At 37.4% G+C, this 21,682-nt stretch overlaps 1 protein-coding gene across 4 annotated transcripts in view; it reads right to left on the bottom strand.

Moving 5' to 3' along the window:
• Positions 1-21,682, bottom strand: part of CRACD (capping protein inhibiting regulator of actin dynamics) — a 313,531-nt gene that overhangs the window by 220,274 nt on the left and 71,575 nt on the right. For 2 of the 4 annotated variants that reach the window (XM_060299388.1, XM_060299391.1), the window contains exon 2: positions 19,485-19,624. The exons of the other annotated variants lie outside the window; for them this stretch is intronic. The gene's annotated coding sequence lies outside the window, so the exon portion shown is untranslated. The remainder of the gene's footprint in view (positions 1-19,484; positions 19,625-21,682) is intronic. 4 annotated transcript variants of the gene reach the window in all.

Raw genomic sequence — 21,682 nt, 5'->3', positions numbered from 1 at the left:
GCCCGAACCCATGTCCCCTGCATTGGCAGGCAGACTCCCAACCACTGCGTCACCAGGGAAGCTCTGGTGACCATACTTTTATAAATATACTTAATTATGCAAAACTAAATGACTTCACAGAAATCCAGAAAAAACCTGTTGAAAGTGTGTAAAATTTGTACTATGTAAAGCTGACTTAAAAAACCTGAATATCAAGTTGTATTTATGTTATGATTTTTATTTCAAAATCTTTATGCAGGTGGGCAAATATTGAAAGGGAACAGAAAAGTTTAAATTGTGGGGATGGTCATGGACTTTTCCCCTTTATTTATATATACATATATATGTAATTATATTTGTACAAAAAAGAAAAATGCAAAAAGAAACCCACATTTTTTTCTCTTATGTAAGAATTTTCACATTCACTGTATTCCCAGGGACATAAACTCATGTTCTACCTATATGTCAATTACCTCAGCATACTGAAGCATTTCTCTTCCTCTCATATGGTCACTGTTTCATTAGCAAGCATTCCTTCTGAGGTAGGTTGGAGATTCAGGGACTGTGATATAAAATGAAAACTGAACAGACAATGCCTCAGCATTCGTTTCAGAACCTCCCCTTTCTTTCATTATCTATTCAAAAACAAAGGAATCCATATATATGTGTTAGCATACGGTATTTGTTTTCCTCTTTCTGACTTCACTCTGTATAACAGACTCTATACATATAGCTGATTCACTTTGTTATACAGCAGCAACTAACACAACTATGTAAAGCAATTACACTCCAATAAAGCTGTTAAAAACAAAAAAAGGAATTGCTCTAAGCTTTCCAGTTACTACGTTTAAGGAGGATGGCTTTTCCTGTCTACATCCTTGCCTCTGGGGATAAAGCAAAAAGGAAAGAACAAGGCTCTTTGCCAAGCAATCATGAAAAAGACAGAGAGACAGACACAAAGAGAGAGACAGACAAACAGAGAGACGACTCTACTTCAAGACTCAAAAAGAAGAGAAAGAAGTAAGGCAAGGTTTTTTCCCTTGCTCCTAAGAAAGCTTTAGAGGCATGACAGTAATATTATGACATACAATTATTATTAAATATTAAAGCAATTTCACAAGTCAAGTATCATAAGGAAAAGAGATTTGATCACTTAAAGATATTTGTAATTGAGTATATGGAAGAATCTTTTGGTGAAAACAAACTTCAAAATGACTTTTCTGCCTTAATTTGGACCCACTGATAAATAGACGCCATTGACAACTTCATTAGGGCTTTTCTTTATGTCATCAGTAGTCCTCCCTTTCATTAGAAGTATTATACAGACTGGCCTAATTTTGAAGTCTACTGAAGTTATGCTTATTATTGGAGGCACTGATAATCACAGCTTTTTGAAATCTACTGAATAAAAAGAAGATACCTTCAGAAAAGTCTGAGAAACAGAAATCATCAAATGTGTTTTCTTTGTTGAATGAAAGAGAGACAAGTTATTTTCAGTCTTCTAGGTCAAAAGGTTTCAAATTAGAAGAGGACTTTCTTCTAGTCTTAGGTAGAGTCAAACCTTTTCAAATCTCATGTTTCAGACTCTTCTGATAGAGGATGATAAAATGTCCTTTTACACACAGGTAGTTCAAGTGCAGTCACATGGTACAGAATAGTTAATACATAGAGACTGAAGTGTTATCATTCCTTCATCACTCAATCTATCTCTTAAATCAATGATTTAAACCTTTAGATCATACAGGCTTCCATGGTGGCACAGTGGTTAAGGATCTGCCTGCCAATGCAGGGGACACGAGTTTGAATCCATGGGCCAATGCAGGACATGTCCTGGTCCGGGATGATCCCACATGCCGCAGAGCAACTGGACCCGTGCACCACAACTACTGAGCCTGCGCTCTAGAGCCCGAGAGCCAAAACTACTGACCCCAAGTGCCACAACTACTGAAGCCCATGCACCTAGAGCCCGTGCTCCGCAACAAGAGAAGCCACCGCAATGAGAAGCCCATGCACTGCAACGAAGAGTAGCCCCCACTTGCCCCAGCTAGAGAAAGCCCACACACAGCAACAAAGACCCAATGCAGCCAAAAATAAATTAATTAATTTTTTAAAAAAAACCTTTCGATCATAATCTCAGAGAAAGTCATGAAGGCCAATGTAGAAAAATTAGGGGCCACTGTCACCCAAACCTGGACTAGAACATCTAATCCTCTGAAAGACATATTCAAAGGAAAGGCTTAATGAGCTAAACTAGGCTTAATGCAAAAGCTCTCCGCTGAGTTCAGTGGAGAAAGAAGCCTTATCTAATTTTGCTACCCCCACCCTTAAATCAAAATGATCAGAACAAATGGGACCTAAGTGAACTCAGAAGATTTTGCACAGCAAAGGAAACCATCAACAAAATGAAAAGACAATCTACATATTGGGAGAAAATATTTGCAAACAATGTGACCAACAATGGCTTAAGTTCCAAAATATACAAACAGCTCATACAACTCAATAACAAAAAAACAAACAATCCAATCGAAAAATGAGCAGAAGACCTAAACAGACAGGTCTCCAAAGAAGACATACAGATTGCCGATAGGCACATGAAGGGTGCTCATCATCACTAATTATTAGAGAAATGCAAATCAAAACAACAATGAGGTACCACCTCACACTGGTCAGAATGGCTGTATCATTAAAGAGTTTACAAATGACAAATGCTAGAGAGGGTGTGGAGAAAAGGGAACCCTCCTACACTGTTGATGGGAATGTAAATTGGTGCAGCCACTATGGAAAACAGTATGGAGATTCCTTAGAAAACTAAAAATAAAGTTGCTATATGATCCAGCAATCCCACTCCTGGGCATATATCTGGAAAAAGTGTAATTCGAAAAGATACATGGACCTCAGTGTTCATAGAAGCACTATTTATAAGACATGGAAGAAACCTAAAAGTCCATTGATGGATGAATGGATAAACATGTGATATATATACTCAGCCATTAAAGAGAATGAAATAATGCCTTTTGCAGCAATATGGATGGACCTAGAGATTATCATACTAAATGAAGTAAGTCAGAAAGAGAAAGACAAATACCATATGATATTGCTCATATGTGGAATCTAAAATATGATACAAATGAACTTATTTATGAAACAGAGGCAGACTCACAGACATAGAAAACAAACTTATGGTTACCAAAGGGGAAGGGAGGCGGGGCAAGGATAAATTAGGAGTTTGGGATTAGCAGACACAAACTATTATATATAAAATGGATAAACAACAAGGACCTGCTGTATAGCACAGGAAACTACATTCAATACCCTGTAATAAATCGTAATGGAAAAGAATATGAAAAATATGTGTATATATATGCATAACTGAACCACTTTGCTGTACAGCAGAAATTAACACAACACTGTAAATCAACTATACTTCAATTAAAAAAAAAAGATCTGAGTATCTGAAACAATACTCTTTAAATCCACACTCTTTGCATTTTTCTCATTCTTTAAAATGTTATCTGAATTGTGGCCATGATGAAGTAAGAAGGACCAGATTTTCCTTCTCAGCTTAAAACAGCTAAAAACTGGACAAAATATATGAAGCAATGTTTTTCAGACACTAGATAACCATCAGTGCAGGACAACAGTCCCCAAGAGAAGGGAAATAAAAGAGGTAAGCCCTACAATTGCCCTAGTTTACTGATTGGAGAGAATCAGTAAACTATGGTGCAGGAGGAAAGAGACTGGGAGCAGCCCAGTGATATCTCTGAGTTGAGGAAATAGAGTTGAGAGTTAGGAAAACCAAGTCAGCTGGCATTCAGGGACAGGGTAGTAAGAGAAGGCTACAGAGAGAGAGGTCTGGAGATCTGTAGAGGATTACCCTGAGTCTTTAGCAGAGTACTGATTGGCAAATGCATGGAAGAAACTAAACCACGGATTAGAGGGCACAGTAAGTGGAATTCACACAGGACCATGAATAGTTCATGTTCCCAACGGCCTGAATGGAAAGACCTTCTAACATATGGGCAAGGAGTACAATCCTCAGAGGGTATTGCCTGAGTTGTGGAAACAATTGAGCACTAGACTAAAGGCTTTTATGAGCTCACTTAACAAAGGCCAATAGGAAAATTTGAACAGATCAACTGTTTCTCAGAAGGTCAAACTGTTCCCCAGTTAGCTGCATCCTAGTACAAAGTTCAAAACTATTCTAAGGAATTAAAAAAAAAAACTATTTTAAGGAATTACAAAGTCCAGCACCCAACAACATCAAACTCACAAGGCCCAGCGTCCAAAAAAAATTTCCAGACGTAGGATGTAAACAAAAAAAATATGACCAGTAATGAGAAGAAAAATCAATCAATAGAAACAGACTTGGAAATGACATGGACAAGAAGCTTAGTAGACAAGGGTGTTAAAATAGCTAATAGCCTGAGGATTTATCGGACTCTAAGCATATATAAAATATACTCAACATGTTTCAGAAGATACAGTCAAATATGAGCATGATAGAGAGAGAAATAGAAGATATAAAGAAGGCCAAATAAAACTTCTAGAGATAAAAAATACACTGGATGGGATTAACAGTAGATAAGATAGTGCAGAAGAAAAGATTAGCAAATGTGAAGACACAGCAATAAAAATTCTCCAAAATGAAATACAGAGAGCAAAATTACTGAAATAAAGGAAACAAACAGACCAACAGTGGGCTGTGGGAAAGAGCAGTGGCCTAACATAAGTGTAACTGGAGTTTCAGAGGGGGAGAATAAAGGTAAGAAGAGAGAAAATTTATTTGAAGAAATAATGGTGACCATTTCCTGAAAGCTATATATTCAGATCCAGGAAGCTAAACAAATCCTCAGGCAGAAAAAATACAAAGAAAACCATACCAAGATACAACAAAACCAAATTATTGAAAACCAGTGGTAAAGAGAAAAATCATTAAAGAGCCAGAAAAAAAAAAAAAAGATACAGTATACACAGAAGAATAAAGAATGGCAGTGGATTTCAATAGAGGCCAGATAATAGTAGTATGAAATTTGTAAAGTCTGAAAGGAAAAAAAAACTTGTTAATACAGAATTCTCTATCCAGTGAAAATATCTTTCAAAAATAAAGGTGAAATAAAATTCATCACCAGCAGTACAGCACTACAAGAAATTTTAGGTAGAAGGAAAGTGATACTAGATGGAAATCTGAATCTACACAAAAGCACCAAAAATGTAAATTTGGAAGTAAATACAAATACCTGTTTCTCTTAAATTTAAAGTATCTTCAACAGATAATGAAATGTTTAAGGGCTTCCCCAGTGGTGCAGTGGTTAGGAATCCGCCTGCCAATGAAGGGGACACAGGTCTGAGCCTTGGTCCGGGAAGATTCCACATGCCACAGAGCAACTAAGCCTGTGTATCACAACTACTGAGCCTGTGCTCTAGAGCCCGCGAGCCACAACTACTGAGCCCACATGCCACAACTACTGAAGCCCACATGTTTAGAGGCCGTGCTCCACAACAAAGAGAAGCCACCGCAATGAGAAGCCTGCGCACCGCAACAAACAGTAGCCTCCGCTCACTGCAACTAGAGAAAGCCCGCATGCAGCAACGAAGACCCAGTGCAGCCAAAAATAAAATAAGTAAAATAAATAAATTTTTTTAAAAAGATAATTAAATGTTTAAAGCAAAAATAACAATAAATTACAGGGTTTATAATCCCAAATCATGTAGAAGGAAAACATATGATAACAATATACAAAAGTCAATGGGGGAAATAAAAGCATACTATTATAAGATTCTTATAGTGTATGTGAGGTGATATAGTATTACTTGGACATATAGTAAATTCTAGAGCAACCACAAAAATATAACTAATAAGCCAATAAATGAAGATAATTAGAATCATAAAAAATACTAAATCCTGTCCCCCAAAAAATACTCAATGCCAAAAGAAGGCAGGAAAAGAAGAAAAGAGGACAAAGAACAACTGGAACAAATGAAAAACAAGTAGAAAGATGGTAGCTTTAACTGCAGTAACCAAAACAGCATAGTACTGGCACAAAAACAGATATATATATCAATGGAACAGAACAGAGAGCCCAGAAATAAACCCACACACCTATGCTCAATTAATGTATGACAAAGAGACAAGAATATACAATGGAGAAAAGACAGTTGCTTTAATAAGCAGTGTTGGGAAAGCTGGACAGCTACATGTAAATCAATGAAATTAGAACACTCCCTCATACCATATAAAAAAATAAACTCAAAATGGTTTAAAGACTTAAATTTTAAGACATGACACCATAAAACTCCTAGAAGAGAATGTAGGCAAAACATCCTCTGACATAAATTGTAGCAATATGTTCTTAGACCAGTCTCCCAAAGCAAAAGAAAGAAAGCAAAAATAAACAAATGGAACCTAATCAAACTTAAAAGCTTTTGCCCAGCAAAAGAAACCATCAACGAAACAGAAAGACAACCTACGGAATGGGAGAAAATATTTGCAAAAGATGTGACCAACAAGTGGTTAATATCCAAAATATACAAACAGCTCATACAACTCAGTATCAGAAAAACAAACAACCCAATCAAAAAATATGCAGAGAACCTAAGTAGACATCTCTCCAAAGAATATATACAGATGGCCAACAGGCACATGAAAAGATGCTCAACACTGCTAATTATTAGAGAAATGCAAATCAAAACCACAGTGAGGTATTACCTCACACCAATCAAGATGGCTATCATCAAAAGGCCTACAAATAATAAATGCTGGAGAAGGTGTGGAGAAAAGAGAACTCTACTACACTGTTAGTGAGAATGTAAATCAATAAGATTGATAAAGCTCTACCCAGATTGATGAAGAAAAAATGAGAGAAGACATAAATTATCAATATCAGGAATGAGAAAAGAGATATCGCTACATATTTTAAAAACATTAATAGCAAGGAAAAATTAAATAAAATGGACAAATTCCATAAAGACATAAGCTATAATAACTTCCTTGGAAATAAACAGATAACTTGAAAATCCCAACAGCTATTAAAGAAACTGAATTTTTAGTTAAAGACATTTCCACATAAAGACCTCTAGGCTCAGCTGCCTTCACTTATTTTTTTTTCTTTCAGTTTTATTGAGATATAATTGACACATAGCATTGCATAAATTCAAGATGTACAATGACTTGACTTTTATTAGATGATTATTACAATAATTTTAATTAACAGCTATTATCTTCCTTAGATACAAAAAAGAAAAGAAAAAACATTTTTTTTCCTTGTGATGAGAACTTTTAGGATCTACTCTCTTAGTAAGTTAGCACTTATTAATTCCACCTATCATTTAAAGAGGACATAATACTAATTCTACAAAACTTTTTCAGAAAATAAAAGATGAAGGAATACTCCCCAATTCATTCCGAGGCCAACATTACCCTGACACCAAAACCAAAGACACCAAAAGCAAAAAACAAAAACAAAACAAAAACACCCTATCTACCTATCCCCTTCGTGAATGTACACACAAAAATACTTATCAAATAAAATCTAACAATATATAAAAAGGTTAATACAAAGACCAAGCGGGTTTCATTTCAGTACTGCAAAGTTGCTTTAACAATAAAAAATCAATCCATTTATTTCACCATTATCAACAGACTAAATATGGAAAATATATATCATCATTTCAATAAATATAGAGAAAGTAGTTAACAAAATCCACATCCATCCATGATAAAAGCTCTCAGAATACTAGGAACAGAAGAATAAAGAACATCTACAAAAAATCTATAGCTTACAACATATCTAATGGTGAAAGACAATGTTCTTACCCTAAGATCATGAACAAAGCAAGGACGTCTGCTCTCACCAATTCTATTGAACACTACTAAGAAAATCACAGCCAGTTCAATAAAACAAGAAAGAGAAATGGCATACAGTTTGAAAAGGAAATAGTAATGTTGTCTTTATTTGTAGATGACATTACATTAGCAGAAAATCCTAAGGAATTTATAAAAAACTACGAGCACTAATAAGTACGTGTAACAATATTACATGATACAAGATCAATATAGAAATAAATTACATTTCTAGACACTAGCAACCCACAATTTGAAATTGAAATTTGAAAAACAATACCATCAACAGTACTATGAAAATATGAAACACGGGGAAAATGTGACAGAAATATGCAAGATGTACACTGAAAACTCTGAAACATTGCTGAGAGAAATTAAAGAAGACCTAACAAATAGAGAGTAATCATTCATGCTCATGGATTGGAAGACTCAATATTGATAAGATGTCAATTCTCACCAAACTGATCTAAGTGATTTAATGTAATCCCAATCAAAACTCCAAATCCCTGCAAACATTTTTTTTCTTTGTAGAAAAGAGAAACTGATTCTAAAATGTCTATAGAAATACAAAGGACCTAGAAGGGCAAAAAATAATTTTGAAAAAGAACAAAGTTGGAGGACTTAATGTGTTTTCAAGACTTATTATAAAGCTACACTACTCGGGACAGTGTGGTATTGGTGTAAACACAGACCTAAAGATGAACAAAACAGAACAGAGAATCCAGAAATAGACCCATACATATATGCCAACTGATTTTCAACAAAAGAGTGAGGGCAATTCAGGGATGATATGCATAAGCAAAAAAATAAATAAATCTTGCTCACTCCTTACTCACACCATAAACAAAAGTTAACATAAGACAGACAACAGACCTATGTAAGAACTAAAACTAAAACTTCTAGAGGAAAACATAAGATAAAATCTTTATTTTGGATTAGGCAAATATTTCTTAACAGTACACAAGCACAAACTAGAAAACAAACAACAGTGGACTTCACCAAAACTAAAAACTGCTGCTCTTGCAAAAGACACTGTTAAGAAAATGAAAAAGCAAGCCGTAAAGTGGGAGAAAATATTTGTCAAGTATCTATCCAACAAAATACTTGTATCCAGAATATGCAAAGAACTCTCATAACTCAATAACAAGAAAAAAAGCCCCCAGTAAGAAAATGGGCCAAATATTCAAATAGATACTTTACTAAAGAGGATATACAGATGGCAAACAAGCACATGAAATGTCATTCAACATTCAATGTTCAACGTCATTAGTCATTAAGCAAATGCAAATTAAAACCACAAATAGACACCATATCCAGTGGAATGGCTAAAATTTAAAAAGACTGACAATAGCAACTATTGTGGAGCAACTGGACCTCTCAAATACTGCTAGTGAGAATGCAAAATGGTACCGCCACTTTGGAAAACAGTTTATCAGTTCCTTACAAACTTAAACATATATGTACCATACAATCCAGCCATTTTACTTCTACATATTTTTATTCAAGAGAAATAAAAGCATACATCCTTACAAAGAATGGCACATGAATGTTCATGGCAGCTTTATTTTAAATTTCCATCAATGGGAAAATAAACAAAATTATATACCCATACAATAGAATACTACTCAGCAATAAAAAGGAATAAGCTGGTATATACAACATGGATGAATCTCAGAATTATTATGTTGAGACTAAAAAGAAGAGTACATACTGTATAATTTCATTTAGATAAAATTCTATAAAATGCAAATTAGGGGCTTCCCCTAGTAGCACAGTGGTTAAGAATCCACCTGCCAATGCAGGGGACACAGGTTCGAGCCCTGGTCCGGGAAGATCCCACATGCCGCGGAGCAACTAAGCCCGCGAGCCACAACTACTGAGCCTGCATGCCACAACTACTGAAGCCCGCGCGCCTACAGCCCATGCTCCGCAGCAAGAGAAGCCACCTCAGTGAGAAGCCCGCGCACGACAATGAAGAGTAGCCCCCGCTCGATGCAACTAGAGAAAGCCCGCGTGCAGCAACAGAGACCCGATGCAGCCAAAAATAAAATAAAATTAATTAATTTTTTAAATGCAAATTAATTTATGGTGACAGAAAACATATAAGTTGTCTGGAACGGAGGTGGAAGGAAGGATGATTTCAAAGGAGCATGAATATACTTTGCAGGATGAAATATTCTTAATTGTAGTGACAGTTTCCTCATTATTTCCCTAAGAGAGTAGAATACAGTTCAGGTGTATTCATATGTCAAATTTCGTCAAATTGCACACTTAAATATGTGCAGTTTATTGTATGCCGATCTCATCTCAATAAAACTGTTAAAAAAACAAATACCCTGGGCATTCAACTGTTCACTGTTCCTTCAACAAGCAGTTTCACATTTCCTCATTCCCAATTCACTCAATAGCTTTTTAAGTGGCGTTGGCATCCATCCATGAAATACTATTTTAAATGAGACCCTGTTTTCCTCTACTAGAAAGTGGAGGTAGAGGTGACCGCATCCGGAAACAATAGAGCAAACACCTGATCAACACTAAGGGAGAGTGGAGGGAGCACTGAAAGTGGACGCTGGAATTTCCTCGTTCCTTTCTATGCCATCTGCATACCCCCTTAACCTGGAATTGCTTTGGACCTCTCAAAGTTAACCTGTCCTTCTTTGCCAAATAACACACTGTTCCAAGAAACTGCTTGAATTGCCACATGGCTTTTAGCAAAAACATAACTCAGCTTGTGTTCATAACTCAGCTATTACTACATGCTAGTCAGAAAGAAAAAAAAAAAAAACTGTGTGAATCTGTTCTTTCCATCTGAATCACAGACACAGCTCAAGTTCTACCATCTCGAGGCAATCAGCCTTCCCTGACCATTCTAGGACCCTCTGACATCCCTTCTCCCTGATCTCTGCTCTAGGTAGAATTATCTGTTTGTCATGCAGTTTATCATTGCAGTTGTCCGTTTTCTTACCTAGTGTAGAGGGATTTCTTCTATTCCTCTCCCCAGGTTTCCAGCTTTGCCTATACCATGGGAACTTCTGCCCACAATTTTGCTCTCTTAGGGAAGTAATGAGGAAGTTTTCACTCTTACCATTTCTCATATTTCCTCCCCTTAATAGACATAAACCATCTAACTGGGGATAAGGGCAGTGCTCAGGCATGACCGAGCTTCTGGTTGGCCCCTTTTCTCAGACAGAGCCTCTTGCCCATAAGCAGAGCACATCCTCCTCTGGAATGCAACATGCAGTTTCGCAGCTCATGTGCCTCTGAACGAAGAAGACACGTGAAATTGAGTAGGAAGGAAAAACTTTGTAGGCCCCATGGGTCCCAGGCACATTCCTCAATCCAGCTTGATCAGCAATTCAGCTGATGAGATATTTTAATCTCCACCACCAACAGGCGTGAATGAGAGGTACGATTAATTAGCACCACCATCTAGAATGCCTTTCCTTCTTTCATTTGATGGTCAGAGTGTCTACCCTTCTAGACTGACTTCTTATTCATGGAGTCTTTTGCAATTCCTGAGGTCTCGATTAATCATTTTCTAGTCTTTGCCCCAACGTACAAGCTTTATTCTGCCTGGCATTCTAGTCAGTTGTATATATCTTTTTCGACACTTAAAGTATAAGCTCCTTAAGAAAAGGGGCTATGTCATAGTTATCTTTGTATCAATCCATGCAGTTTCATTTTATACACATTTAATCTAGATCACCTTTGTAATTACCTGTTTACTGTTTGTTTTCAGGCAGATTATAAATTCAAAGAGGCAGGGAGTCAATTCTTGTTAACTGCTGTATCTCTTCCACTGGCACAGGGCTTGACACCGAATAAATGCTCTGTAAATATGTGTTGAATTGAATTACATTTTCTCTCACACATTTATAATCATGCCTGATAAATATTTGTTGATCGATTGCTTATTTGATGGAAGGGTGAGATGCAGCAGGTCAATCTAAAATCAAAGTGCCATCTTTTAAAAATCCAGAGTAGGGCTTCCCTGGTGGCGCAGTGGTTGGGGGTCCGCCTGCCGATGCAGGATCGTGCCCCGGTCTGGGAGGATCCCACGTGCCGCGGAGCGGCTGGGCCCGTGAGCCATGGCCGCTGAGCCTGCGCGTCCGGAGCCTGTGCTCCGCAGCGGGAGAGGCTGCAACAGTGAGAGGCCCGCGTAAGGAAAAAAAAAAAAAAATCCAGAGTAACTAAAATCAAAATATCAATAACAACAAATATGCACTTCCTTTGAAGACAATGTTGAGATGATGAAAATTATTCCCTTTCCCACACTACATACTGTCTTTTGGAGTTTTCATACCTATAAGTTACTAATCTATTAAGAGCACCTAATTCAAAGGGTAAAATCCTTGCCTCATCACTGATTGCTCTAGTCTCTAAATGATCAATTTATAACGAAATAAAGGTTTTTCACATTGCAGGTATAAGAAAATGCTGAAAATAGAATCCAGCCAATTAACAGAGTTCTGAAACAGTGACTCAGCATATGAGTGCAAGGTACAAGGGCAATCAGACCTCCAACTGCTTTCTGCTGTGTTGTTTCTATTGCAAAACTGTTCAGTATTAGAACTCTCTGCTCTCCACAGCCAGTGGCAATTGGTGCCTCTTGGCCTCACAGAGGTCCCTGGACGTTTCTCCAATAGCTCAGTAGCACTATATAGCATTTATTTTAGATGTTTGAATTTAGATGTATTAGTTAATTGATTAAAAGGCAAAAAGAGAAAAATAAAGCTCAAGAAAGTGCCTAATAACTTAAAGAAGTAAGTACCTAGTAAATGACTACTGACCATCCAGTCTTATGATGGGTCCTCTGGGAGGAAAGTGTCTGTCCTCTAGAAGTCCACAGGATGTCTGATTTATACTGAAGCCATCATACAACAATATGAAGCAGAATATAAGGAAGTGTGAGTGACCGCGGTACAGCCAATCAGAGCAGAGGAGAAGGGTAAGGGGGGGTGTTTCATTGAGAAGCTGAGTCTTGAAAAAAATGTAGGGTTTAAACTGGTAGAGGTGAATGCAGGAAAGGAGGTAAATCCCCAAAGTCACACTCTACTTGCAAGAATACTTTCAAAAGCTCTTCCTCAGAGCAGGTAACAGTCCATTGACAGATATGGGTTACAAAATCAAACCTGATTAAGACTCTCCTGAGTAGCTTCTGAGTGGGTCCCTGTTTTAGAAAAGCCCCTGAAATTGCTGCAGTCACTAAGGCCAGGAAAAGGGCACCCCACAGTTGATACATACTCAACAGAGCATTTACTATGACCATTGAATGATTACTATTTTACAGCAGACTTTCTGGAAGATGTCACCTACTAGTAAACTAGGTACACCTGGGTGACTTGTCTATCTTTCTCTTTCTGACTTACTTCACTTAGTATGATAACCTCTAGGTCCACCTATGTTGCTGCAAATGGCATTATTTCATTCTTTTTCATGGTGAGTAGTATTACATTTTATATATATATATATATATATATATATACACACACACACACACACACACACACATACCACATCTTCTTTATCCATTCATCTGTCAGTGGACGTTCAGGTTGCTTCCATGTCTTGGCTATTGTAAATAGTGCTGCTATGAACATTGCGGTGCATATCTTTTTGAATTATAGTTTTTGTCTGGATATATGCCCAGGAGTGGGATTGCTGGATTGTATGGTAACTCTGTTTTTAGTTTTTTAAGGAACCTCCATACTGTTCTCCATAGTGGCTGCACCAATTTACATTCCCACCAACAGCATAAGAGGGTTCCCTTTTCTCCACACCCTCTCCAGCATTTGTTATTTGTAGACTTTTTAATGATGGCTATTCTGACCAGTGTGAGGTGGTACCTCATTGTGGTTTTGATTTGCATTTCTCTAATAATTAGTGATGATGAGCATCTTTTCATGTGCTTATTGGCCATCTGTATGTCTTCTTTGGAAGGTGTCTATTTAGGTCTTCTGCCCATTTTCTGAGCGGGTTGTTTCGATCCACTGAGTTTTGATATTAAAAAATTTAGGTAATTGTTTTTAATTAAAATTTTTTTTTTAATTTAGGGTAATTTTAAGATGGTTTTAAACCAAGATTGGCATAAGAATTGGTTGTTAACAATGGGAGATTAACCAGATGATAATTAAATATATTAGGACATTTATATTCTTTTAAATTTTGTTCCAAATAACTTTCCTACAGGTATTATATTAATTATTATTTTTAGTAATTAGAGACCTAGCGTTTTTGATTTGAGTTTATGCTTATAATTTTCCAGAAAAACACAACTTATATAAGTATGTTCTCTTGGAATCAGTTGTCTGCAAGACTATCCTCACTTCAACCTAACTCACAGTCACCCTCAAGGTGCGGCTCCATAGCAGGTCCCTTCAGGACATCTTCCATAAAATCAAGGTTAGCGATTTGTTTTCTCTTTGTCCTTCTGGAGCACTGTATGCATAATTCTAGTGGTTTTGTGTCTGCCTCTTACAGGCAGGGATTCTGTCCTATTCATCTTTGTACTCCCAGCACCTCACACAGTGCCTGACGCATAGTAAGTTCAATAAATTTGTTAAATTGCTGAATCACTGCCTTCCAGTTTCCAGTTTGGATCCCGTAGCAATGGCTAGGCACCAGCATCCACCTGGTGGCAGCAGCCCCATGGTGCAGAATAGCGAGGAGGAAGTAAACAGTCTATGGAGAATTACTCTTACAAGCCTAAAACATCTGCAAAGCAACAGTAAGTCTACATATACTCCAAATTCCCCACTTTCCCTCCACGTCCTCCCCCACCTAAATCCATACAACAAAAAGCCAGTTCATACGAAGTTTTAATGCTTATCTGTTTTCTCAGAATCAATCAGATGCTTGTGATGAACATTGCAAGAAAAAAGTTTTACAAGTAGATAAAACAATTCAGTAGTACTGTTAGATTTTTTTAAAACAGATTCCCAAAATAACTATGCTTGACATATTTTCTACAGAAAATAAATACTAGCAAGAAATTTTATCTCAGAAGTATTGTTGACTCAACATCATTTATTTTAAAGTATCTTTAGCACTTGTCCAGTTATCACAGAATATGGTCTTTGATTGTTTTTCAATGCAGAAGAGGACATTTTACGTGGGAGGTTCAGCAACTTACGAAATATTTATATTTATATCTTATTTGAACTATTATTTTTATCCATCTACTGCATAAAAATAAAAATTGAAACACCTTCCTAACTGCCTTACCAGTTTGTTTGCATCTTAAAGCAGCAGAAAACGATCCAGTCACCCTTGTCAAGAAGCATTTAGGGGGATGGGATGAGGGCTCTGCCCAGTAAACAAATTAATTACAATATCAGGCATCAGACTAAAGGATTCCAGAATCAGCAGTGACTAAGGATTCCTTTACACACAAGGAGAAAGAAACAGGAACTCCGTTGCATCCTGATAAAAGCTCTGTGATCGATGTTCTCAAGGGTCTGCAGATCACGCTTTGCAGACTATTTTATACTCTATGAAAAGCAGTAAATTAAAGTCATCTATTATTTTACAGACTCTCAGTGTAGCCTGTTTGGGTTAAAATCATTCCCTGGTTTGCCTACATTTTAAGAAGCCTGTATTTTTCCAGCATTATTTAACTTCCACCCCTCTCTACACCACCACGGCCCCCTCTACACACACATACAGACCAGGAAATACTGTTAAGATGGGACCTTGTGACAACTTCCATCTTATTTTGCTCAAATTCTACTGCCTGCTTGTACTTCAGTCAATCTTCCACTACAAGAAAACATCAGCGAGAAAGTGGTAACATTTCCCTCTTCCACCCACTGTGATACCAAGGACACTGTAAGAGAAGTGTCCCTTTGTGCAAACAAAGCCTACAGACAGCCACAGTCTGTGCTGCCCTGGAGCTGGCTTTGGCTCTCTGGAGCAAGGCCGAGATGTATTGAGGCTTTCCAGATAGAAGGTCACAACGGTATGTTGAATAGCACGGTTTCTGCAGAAATCCTTAAAAACTACATTAATCCTAAAAAAACTGCATATGGCTCAGAGACAACTGAGACATGCTAATAGAAAATACCCGGTGACCAATGACAGCATTTCATAAAGCCAGCCACACGCACCCAGATACCTATCTTAGGAGACCCTTAGGTAACAGGTGCTGTACCAGAGGGAAAGCTCCCATTCATAGGGAGAAGAGTTCCATCACCCATTCATGTTCCAAAACGTTGTGTTGGCCTCTGCCTCCAAAGATATCAGCCACCTTTCACACTAATATTAGAGTGAAGAAAGCAAGAAAGAGGAATTATAGAAAACATAATTTCAGTAACAAAGAATTCTATTCTTCTGAAACTGGAAAACTCAGGTGCCCTGCTTCCATGGACTCTTGTCCTTAAAATAAAAATCCACTCCTCCTCTCTTCACTCTATAAGGCCATTCTTTTTATTTGAAGATCTTTTTCTCACTACATTCCAGAACGTTTTGTGAGATATAAGCAGGGGCAAACCAGCTGTTTTTCATGAGGATAAAAAAACAAACAAGCAAAAACCTCTAGGCTCTAGTTTATTTCTGCTAGTGTATAACCTTAAGGAAGTCACCTAAACCTTCACAGACCCCAAGCTTCCTTATACGAACATAATAGGGCAGGGTTGGAACACAACCTAGGATCTTATATAAGGGGGGTTTCATAGAGATAACTGGGCTTTAGAAGTCTAAGAACCCAATAAAATTATATGTAAAATGTTTGTGTATGAGCATTTTTCCTGGGTTAGCAGCCACTTTCATCAGATTTTCAAAATGGGCTGAGACTCAAAACTGGCAAAGACCCACTGGTTAAGACAGTTTCTAAGTAAAAAGTTGTAAACTGAAGAGTCTACAACTCTGATTCTTCAGTAACAACAGAGCAGGTAAAATTTTAATTGGAAGAGAAAAGAGTCTACAAATTTTCATCCTTAGAGAATAAACAAATGTCAGTGGAAATCATACTCTATTGACAACGCTAAGGGATCTGTGATGAAGGGGTTGCCTCAGCACCTGGTATCTTCCCTGGTATCTATAAGGGCCTGGTATCTTCCTTCCACCCTCAGCAGAAGATTTAGGGCCACGTCAAAAAGGACACGGGGGCTTCCCTGGTGGCGCAGTGGTTGAGAGTCTGCCTGCCGATGCAGGGAACGCGGATTCGTGCCCGGGTCCGGGAAGATCCCACGTGCCGCGGAGCGGCTGGGCCCGTGAGCCATGGCCACTGAGCCTGCGCATCCGGAGCCTGTGCTTCGCAACGGGAGAGGCCACAACAGTGAGAGCCCCGCGTACCAAAAAAAAAAAGTACACGGAAAGAAGCAATGAGAACACCGAGTGCCCAGATCTTGGTTTTTAAATACCATTCCTCACTACAGAAGTGGGAACCCTTGAAGAAACAGCTGAGCTCTAATCTGGGGAGGGGAAAGTATGAGGCGACCCTGAGATGTCTTGTTGGACAAGGGAGTGCTGGAAGACTAATGCATCATGTTAAAAGCTGACAGGAGCTGGTGTGAAGGGGATCCCACTGGCCAAATCTAGGCAATATGAACATCAAAAAGGATGACAGTGAAAGATTATAAACATTAAAACTTTTAATCCCATGAGTATAAAATGAGGAAATTAAAAGAGGGTGTGGAATCCGAGCATATCAAAGAGAAAAATAAGGAAAGTTTTTCTTTACAGAAGAATGCCAACTAACAAATGAAGAAAAAACAATAAAATTAGAAAAATCACCATTTTGCAACCCCCATGTAATCACTGATTTAGGCACAGATCATCAATGGATATAAAAATCACTGGGCAATAAGACATTTACATGGTCTCAAAGTATCATGCAACATATTCCTTAACACCAAAGTTTCCATTTCTTGAATCTAGACTTTAAGAATAAACATAGCATTGCATATTCTAATTAAACTGTATCCTAGTTAACAGAAATTAGTGTTATTGAAATCTGTGAACTTATTAGTTTTCAAAGAATTAGAACATATCAGTTAATCCATACTCAGCATCATTTGATAATTATCTGAGGATTCAGAAGGTCTTCCTGTACCTTTCTGTGCCTCTTTATTATCAGTATGAACATAAAAGATAAAAGGATCACTGCTCAGAAAGAGGTCCCCAATAGCACACTGGGATCATCAAACTAGCTGTTGTCCCTCTCAGCTTCCCAGTGGCCAGTGGTTCCACTTAGGGATATCACAGTCCACACTGTTCTACTATCCTCTCCTACACTTCAGGGAAGTGAAAAGCAACTCTTTCTCACCCAAAAGTTAGAGAAAGACAACATAGAAAATTCTAAAGAACAAATGACCATGTTTCTTTGACAAGTTGTAAGAGGGGGAAAGAATAAGGAAGAGAGAGAATGTTGATGGGTTGAAAGAGACTCAAGAAATATATCAACCAAAAGCAACATAAGAATATTATTTGGATCCTGACTCAAACAGGAAAATTTGAACACTGCTAGATATTAGATATTAATTAATTAATTTTAATTTTTAGGTGATAATGTGATTGAGATTACACTTTTAAAAGAGTCCTTTTTGAAAAATAAATAAATAAAATAAAAGAGTCCTTTTTGGATAAGATACATACTGAAAAACTTGCAGCTAATACGATGTCTGAAATTTGCTTTAAAATATTCCAGCGAGGGTGGCAGTGGGGGGGGGGATATAGAGGGAACAAGAGTGGTCACTTGATAATTGTCAAATCTGGGTAATGGGTTTGCAAGGGTTCATTATACTATCCTCTCTACTTCTGCCTATGTTTGGAAATTTCCATTGTTAAAAATCTTTTTTAAGTAAGGAAGCCCTATTAGTCATAGGTATGAACAAACTGTGGTTAGTCGGGATGTGTTCAGAGTCTGGATTTATGTATAATTAATTTTATTTCAGTTAATTTTATTTCAGACCATTTACTGACTGCTTGCTTGGTTCTGGCATTTCTAGAACTAGGTGATACTCAATGGTCCTTTAAGTACCATCGAGACTGTAATGCTTAATTGTGCAGTGTCTGGAGCCAGATGGCCCAGACTAGAATCCCAGCTCTGGCACCTACTAGCTGTGTGATATGGATAAACTGCTTGGTTTCCTTATGCCTCAGTTTCCTCATCTATAAAATGGGAATAACAAGAGTACCTACCTCAGCAAACCCATGTGAAGTACTCAGAACAGTGTACTTAGAACATAGTAAGCACTCAACAAATGTTAGCTATTAACAGCATTCACCAGCTGATCATATTAAACGTAAATCTATGACTTCTACTCCACTGCCATATAAAATCTCATATAAAACACTGTCTTACTTTGACAGCTATCAAACACTTTGATACCATTCCAGATTTCCTAAAATTTAACAGATGTGGCATTTGGTGGTGACACATCTATGCTTATAAGTTTGAGGAAACATTATGTTCCTTCATATTAATTGACCAAGATGCAGAATAGCAAGAAGTCACCCCAGCTGCCCTTTAGTAAATCAATTTATTTGAAAATACATCTTGTCCTCAGGCAATACATTACTGAACCTCATCTGCACATATGAGGTCAGACCAGGATAAGCAGGGCTGGAAAATGCAAATCAAGATGATTCACCAATAACATTTACTACTATTGAGATTTTGAAATATAATAAAACTAAAGCTTAATAAAAAGGGACGACCTCCTACCTCTTCCCTGACAGCCAGTGTTTGATGAAACTGCTTATATTACTGAGGATGAGGAATGAAGGTCAGGAGGGAAGATGTAGGAGATACTGCAGGCAACTGAATCTGGGACAACTGAATCCGGGACAGAGGTCAGGCTCCACCTGAGGAGAATGTATAATGCATGTTCATCAGCATAGGTTGCAATAAATGAAGACATGAAAGAGAAATCAAAACAACTCAAGACTCTGATCAATGGTGTCCAAAGCGCAGGGCAGTGGGAGTGGTCTGCTCTAGTATATAGAATTTAAAAACATGGATAAACTGATGAAAACCCAGTGCACGTTTTATTATCATCATGCGCTGGCAAATCAAAACAGTGATGAAACATTCCTCCCCCAAAAAGTCTTTTGTTAGTCTAAACTCTAAACCACTACCGCAGTCACTGTCAAATTTTAATAAGATACATGTAATCTTCAAATTAGCACATTTTTCTAATTTTGTAACAAACAGAAAATTTGTAACAAAATTTTCTAATTTTGTAACTCATTTATTCGATATACAAGTTAGGCCAATGCCCATTTATACGCCTGTGGAAACAGATTCAGCTACAAAGATTCATTTTCAGAGTAAATGAATTTGTAATGATTCAGAATTGTTCAATCTGGCTTCACAGTTCATGTAACCCCTGACATGCCACATATCCCTGCACTGAAACAACAGATCCAAATAAACAATGATAGTCCAGTGACTGTCATGAAGAAACAGAATTTTAGTTACTTCATTTCTGTCATTTAGGTAACCATCTGACATTTTTAATTTCATTTAAAACACTGAGACTTGAAAGATGCAATATTTTTGTTTGGTAAGTGTAAAGTTTATTTTATACAAGAAACACTTTAATGAATATAAATAATACCTTTATACTTGGAATTTATTATTGTTTATAACTGTTTTTTAAACTAAAGTATATAATAATTCTTTAATGAAATGATTATTTACTGATAATGGGCTTCCCTGGTGGCACAGTGGTTAAGAATCTGCCTGCCAATGCAGGGGACACGAGCCCTGATCAGGGAAGATCCCACATGCCGCGGCGCAACTAAGCTCATGGGCCACAATTAGTGAGCCTGCACTCTAGAGCCCGTGAGCCACAACTACTGAGCCCACGTGCCACAACTACTGAGCCCACGTGCCACAACTACTGAACCCTGCGCACCTAGAGCCCATGCTCCATGACAAGAGAAGCCACCACAATGAGAAGCCCAAGCACCACAACAAAGAGTAGCCCCCACTTGCCATAACTAGAGAAAGCCCACTTGCAGCAACGAAGACACAGTGCAGTGAAAAATTAATTAATTAATTAATTTTTTAAAAAAGGGCAGGACAACTCAAATCAGATAGATAACTGTCTTTCACAAAAGAAATATGAAACGAGACCCAAACTGCTAATTGCTGGAATTACTGCTACTGAATCATGATTCACAAATGAATATTTATAACTATTCTAGTTACTGTGGCATACTATCTACCTTATTTTCATATCAGATTTTAGGATCCTTCAGGCAGGAAATCAGAGACTGGAGCTTTATAATCAGAGTTGAAAGGACACTTGATTAATAGGTAATGAGCAGCTACTCAAGATTTTTAAGCAGAGACATTGTATATTCTGAGATTTAACCCTTTGTACTGTGTGAATTGATGTTAAAAAGGCTAAAATTTTTCTGAAGTTATTTCATTGACTGCTTATTGAGAACAATTCGATAACTTCTTAGAAAATTACATTATGCTTTCCTAGTCTATTTGTGGTTAATTTTCATTTTTAAAATTATTGTGAATCAGTCCTTCAAACACCAAACATTATTTAAATGTTTGCTCTGTGTCTGGCACTGTGCTTGTAGGTGGTGGTTGGGTCTTTCAAAGACACACAGGACCACAGTCTCTGCTATTCAACAGAACGGTAAACATACACAAATAATTATGAAAATGTGACTAGTCAGATAACAGAGATACATACAAAATGCTACAGGGGCAAAAAGAATTAGCTCATAGTAAGTTCTAAACCTCAACTACTTTGAAATCTAGACAGAATTCTGACATGTATGTTGAAATTAAATATATAACCAGTGAAAATTGATTTTGCATGGACTTTCTCTTCACATTCAAGCAGTGTGATCATTTTGAAGTTTCATCTTCATGAAACCTATTTAATAAATTAAGCC

Source organism: Globicephala melas, chromosome 5, assembly GCF_963455315.2.
Source record: "Globicephala melas chromosome 5, mGloMel1.2, whole genome shotgun sequence".
Classification (NCBI taxonomy): domain Eukaryota; kingdom Metazoa; phylum Chordata; class Mammalia; order Artiodactyla; family Delphinidae; genus Globicephala; species Globicephala melas.
The sequence above is the reverse complement of the archived record's forward strand: the minus strand, read 5'-3'. Positions and strand labels throughout refer to the sequence as shown.